Genomic DNA, 6,000 nt, shown 5'->3' with positions numbered 1-6,000 from the left:
CCATTTCTGGGCTCTCGATTCTGTTCCATTGATCTATGTGTCTTTTTGTGCCAGTACCATACTGTCTTAATGATGACAGCTTTGTAATAGAGCTGGAAGTCCGGAATTGTGATGCCACCAGCTTTGTTTTTCTCTTTCAACATTCCTCTGGCTATTTGGGGTCTTTTCTGGTTCCATACAAATTTTAGGATTATTTGTTCCATTTCTTTGAAAAAAGTGGATGGTATTTTGATGGGGATTGCATTGAATGTGTAGATTGCTCTAGGTAGCATTGACATCTTCACCAAGTAATATTTTTTAAAAATCAATTGAAATGATTTCTACTTTACTACTATTATTATTAATTTGTACATTCTATGCTTTCAGAAAGAAATGCTAACAAGTCAAAAACAAAACTAAACCAAGCACTGAAAGAGGAAGAATATTCATTTTCAAGATAGGAAAGATATAAATATACCTTTTATAATCTTTTTTTGTTTCTGGGGAACCAAAGACTTTGAAGCTGAAGAAACTTCGTTAAGGAGAAGGAATTCCCAGAGTCAGACAATTCCTAGCCCTTGCAAAGCACCCCTTCTGTGATGCCTCCAGAGCCCATCCCCCACCCAGAGCATCTTTTCACTCCCAGATCCCCCCAAGGTCAGTTAGTTCTTTTCGTTCTATTTTCTCAGAATCTCTCAATACAGAAATTTCCAACTAGCATATCATGATGTGGCCCATACAAGCACGGCCATATGCCCTTCTACTGTCTCTTTGACATTACAATCCTGAATTGTTACCTGCACATGTGTCAGTTCTTGAGTGAAAAGGCTTTGGTGCAGGAGCCCCTGCCTGACTGTGCCACACAGAATAGGTACATAGGAGGAAACCACATTCCTGTCAATATCATTACACAAACTACTGTTTGATGAAAGACTGCAGCCAAACGAAACAAATTGAAAGAAAAATTTGGTGAGGAGTTGGGAAATATTTGCATTCAATCTAGATGGGCATGGTTCTTTTGACTTCTGTTCACAAAATGTTTCAGCTCCCCCCTTCCATTGGAAGACAGGGAAAATTAAGGGAAACTACAGAGAGTTCCCAATTTAATATGGTTCAACTTACAGTTTTTTTTGACTCTTCCATGGTGCAAAACTAAAGTGCATGAAGTAGAAACTGTACTTTTAATTTTGAATTTTGACCTTTCTGGAGCTAATGATATTGTCTATCATAATCTCTCCTGATGCTGGGCAGCCACAGTGGCTCCCAGTCAGCCATGTGATCACAAGGTTAAATAAATGATACATTTACTACCATTTTGTGCCCAAACATTCTGTTTCTTATTTTCAGTGCAGTATTCAATAAATGAGTCACCATATTTATTATAAAATGGACTTTGTGTTAGATGATTTTACCCAGCTGTAGACTCCTAGTATTCTATTGATTTCCTCATCTATTTATCTTTACCTCTAACATAGCACTTTCACATAAAGATTAAGAAAACTTAGTATTTTCACACTTTTATATTTCAAATACTGACTGTTGTTGTTTTGTTAGTGACTCCAAAGGATATCAGGTGGAGGGACAAAATAAAATGACTAAACCATCCAAACCACAAATATATATTTTCTTAGGGTCTTCAATACTGAGTTCTTACTAAACTCTATTAATAGTTATTAACTTAGGTAAGCATGAAATAGGATAAGTCCATGATGTGAGAACTTGAATGGGAACTTTAATTTTATTAAATTGATGTAAACAAGAATCATTTAAAAATAAACAGGACAAATCATCTTCAGGTCCACCTAAACCCATGAGAGAATTGATGTGTTGCTGAGATTACATTTGCACTTCATATTCACTTAAAAGTCCAAATTGTAGCTGCAGAAAACATGAATAATGTTCTAAATATGTTTTAAAAATATTTGTTTCAATGAAATATTTCAAAAGTGAGCCCTTAATTAAAATGTTAACAAAACAGCGATTAGGAGCTATAAAGTACAAATAAACAGTAAGTTATTTGTCTAATGATACTTCAAACACTATTTTTCAAAATGTAGATTTAAACATTTTTTTTATCATAAGACAAGGTAATAAATTGGTTAATCAAAACTTGAAATCAAGGTGCCTGGCTGGCTCAGTTGGAAGAGCCTGTGACTCTTGATCTCAAGGTCGTGGGTTCAAGCCCCACATTGGGTGTGGAGATTATTTTAAAAAATAAATAAACTTAAAAAAAAAACCTTGAAATCAAATTCAACATGCCTGTATAAATGTCTTCTAATATCCACACCAAGGAGTCTTATTTTCTTACATGAATTTTTATTAATGAAGGGTTTACAACTTTCCGTAAGAAACAGAAAAATGTCACTGAGGCAATTTCTCACTGAGTTTTCATAAAACACATCTTTCCATCACTATCATAGATATGCTTTATCCTCTAGAGGTCTGCATAGTGTAAAACATGTTTTCTCATTAAATAGCTGTTTATTATTCTTTATTATAATAAATTTTATAATGTATAATAAGAAATTTATTCATTTCTTATAACAATTTATTTATTATAAGAAATACATATTTGGTGTTCATCCTTGTTTCTGGTTCACAGTTCCCAAAACCCTTGGAATTTCTAAGTGTTGGGAGTGATAAAGGTGCCTTTTGTTACGTTAATGAGGTTTCCTTTGGAAAGCACCCTCCAGAGGTCTGGCTGCCTGTAGGACCAACCCTGTGATTAGAAGGTTGGAAATTTCAGTCCCATCCCCAGACCTCCAGGGAAGGGACAGGGACTGAAGGTTGAATAAGCCAATGGCCACAATCATGACTCTTTCATGAAGCCTCCATAAAAACCCAAAAGGGAAAGCTTTTCAGTCTTTCTCTTTTGAAGCGCTTCCAGGCTTGGAGGACCTGAACACTCTTGTGTGTCACTGAGCCAAGGGCCCATGTTCCATGAGAACAGAAGCTACTTTGTCCAGGACCTTGCCCTATGTATCTCTTCATCTGGCTGTTGAAACATTAAGTGTTTTCCTAAATTCTATGAGGCTCTAGCAAATTAATCAGACCTAAGGAGAAGGTCAGTAGAACCTCTAATCTGTAGCTTGTAGATCAGAAGCACAGGTAACAGACAAGGGCTTGCCTCTGGCAACTAAAGTTGGGGGTGAGGGGCAGTCTTCCAGGACTGCACCCTTAACCTGGGGAATCTGATACTAATTTGAATAGATAGTGGCAAAATTGAGTTGAGACAACATAGTGTCTGAGAATTGCTTGGTGGTGTATGTGAGGGAACCCCCTATCTTACATCAACAGTTGGTTCAGGAAACCTAAAAATAATTGTATCCAATTGACTAATTTTCCCACTGTGATATAAAATGTGGATTCATCCATTATAATATGTTGAACATAACACTGCCATAGAGGAGAGGTAAAGATGTGGGAGGAGAGAGTTGTAGTCTGTATAAGGTCTAGTGAAAGGAAAGACAAAGAATGAGACTTTGTGTCTTTGCGTCTCCAGCATTAAGTAAGACTGAGAATTTTTAGATTAAGAAGGGGACAAGGATAATTAACTCTAACAACCTTAACAGAAATACCCTCTAAGAATATATAGGCTGCAAAAAGTGGCCAGATAACACAAAGTTTCTTATAAATTAGAAACTTAAACAATACATGCTTGTTTTCTGTCCCTCCTCTAGCTATGGAGATGACAACAACAAGTCAGGAATTTTGAGAACCTCTTTTTGCAGTTATAAAACAGATGTGATGTTGATGGATCCTAAGATGGTTGGATCCTTCTGTTTTCTTAGGGGTCACAAAGACATGGCCTCAGTATTAGAAGTTGGAAGACCAATGAGAAGAGATGGGTTTCTGAATAGAACTGTTACATTGTTTCTCTCTACCTGCAGTTGGAAGGAGTGTGAACTTTGATGAAATCAGTACTAACTAAACCTGGAATTTAGGTCAGAGCAGTCAGCAAAATAAGGTGTGAAATGAAGGGAAATTGCAAAATTAAAGGAGAAAGAAGAAAACTGTACCCTAGCCAGGAGTGTCCTAAAGATAGATTTTTTAAAATTTTTTATTGTGTTAATCACCATACATTACATCATTAGTTTTTGATGTAGTGTTCCATGATTCATTGTTTGTGCATAACACCCAGTGCTCCATGCAGTACGTGCCCTCCTTAATACCCATCATCAGGCTAACCCATCCCCCCACCCCCCTCCCCTCTAGAACCCTCAGTTTGTTTCTCAGAGTCCATTGTCTCTCATGGTTCGTCTCCTTCTCCAATTTCCCCCCTTCATTCTTCCCCTCCTGCTATCTTCTTCTTCTTCTTCTTCTTCTTCTTTTAACATATACTGTACTTTTTGTTTCAGAGGTACAGATAAAGATAGATTTTAAATATGCGTTGCTCTTCCTTTGCCAATTACAGAGTAATGTTGAGTGTTGAAACAATGCCTGGGGCAGGGAGAGTGAGGAGCCAAGAACCTAGAAAAACAGATATACTTAGTTCTGGCAGTCTCTGGTCCTTTTTAATTAACAGTGTTGCAGCCAGGAAGAGAAGTTATGGAATAGAGCAGCAGAAATGTTATCTTGAGGATGGAAAATGTCCGTTAGGAGGAATGGGGGAGCAGATGACCATCGACTGTAACATAAAGCCTCTCAGAATGAATGTCTTATTCTAACTCTACCACAACACACCATGAAAAAATTGAGGACAAAACCCTATCTGATCTGTGCAGACTTAACAAACTAAACTAACAAATATATTCATGGGGAAAATTTCAGTATATCTGAGTTATCTTCAGTATTGTGGGAGAAAGATAACAATGGAGCATTTGCTCAGAAAGCTGAGTTATTAAAAAGTCAGTACACATTTAAAACAAACACAACAAATATCATTAGAGAAAAAAACAAAATGAAAATTGACTAATCAAGTGTTTATAAATCATAACCATTTGTAGATAATGGAAATAAAAAAATAGTTGAGATGAAAACTCGAAAGATTGCATAGTAAATGAGATACAAATGTACGTAAAGTATAAATTATTAAAAAGAAACATTGATGGAGATACTGCCTATGTATTAGAACACCTTTTTTGATTGCTGAATTTTTATCTGGCTTCCTTGCTGAACTACCTAATAAATTCAAATATAAATTTTAACAGAAAAACATAAAAGTAACATGGCTGAGGGGCGCCTGGGTGGCTCAGTTGGTTAAGTGACTGCCTTCGGCTCAGGTCATGATCCTGGAGTCCCGGGATCGAGTCCCATATCAGGTTCCCTGCTCAGCAGGGAGTCTGCTTCTCCCTCTGACCCTCTTCCCTCTTGTGCTCTCTGTCTCTCATTCTCTCTCTCTCTCTCAAATAAATAAAATCTTAAAAAAAAAAGTAACACGGCTGACATTTTTTGAAAATTTAAAAAATCAGTGTCACAGTCTTCATCTTTTAATTCTTTGTTAATTCTTTGTTAAGTACTTCCAGCCATAATGACAGGCATATTTTCACTTTTTATACATATTTGTTACAAGTTTTTTATAGTCTCTACCAGTTTATCAGATCTCTTAATTAGGTTTAATAATTTTCCTTCCATTTCTTAATATATTGGGAAAACTGAGAGAGTTACAGGCTAATCTAAGAGTAAAAGACATACCACAGCTCCCCTATTATTCAAAGGTTCAGGGTATACGATCCCTGAACTGCCCTGGGATCTCTGTACCCTCACTGGTGAAGGAACAGTGACACCTTTCTATGCCAGGGAAAAGAAGATCATGACAATGCTGTCCCAACTGCTTAAGGCTTGAGCACATTTTGAAAATTCACAATGACCCCTAATCTAGGCCAGTTGTCAGTCTGCACATCTTGGATCATTTTATCATCCATGTCCCCAAATAAATCTGTATAGAGCCTAGTTTTTATTATAGAGCTCTTATCATTGAGAATCAGGGGTGTGTTATCTTTGCTTATGATAACAAATAAAAGTTATTCAGTCTGGCTTTTCTTCATGTTTCCCTGTAATATGGATCCATTTTTGTGCCCA

General features: G+C 36.6%; 1 non-coding gene across 1 annotated transcript; it reads left to right on the top strand.

Moving 5' to 3' along the window:
• The first annotated feature begins 2,102 nt into the window (after nucleotides 1-2,102).
• Nucleotides 2,103-2,175, top strand: TRNAK-CUU. The gene has a single exon. It is a non-coding gene; the product is annotated as a tRNA-Lys (tRNA).
• Nucleotides 2,176-6,000: the final 3,825 nt, after the last annotated feature.

The sequence above is a fragment of the Zalophus californianus genome, chromosome 7 (genome assembly GCF_009762305.2).
Source record: "Zalophus californianus isolate mZalCal1 chromosome 7, mZalCal1.pri.v2, whole genome shotgun sequence".
Taxonomy (NCBI): Eukaryota; Metazoa; Chordata; class Mammalia; order Carnivora; family Otariidae; genus Zalophus; species Zalophus californianus.
The sequence above is the reverse complement of the archived record's forward strand: the minus strand, read 5'-3'. Positions and strand labels throughout refer to the sequence as shown.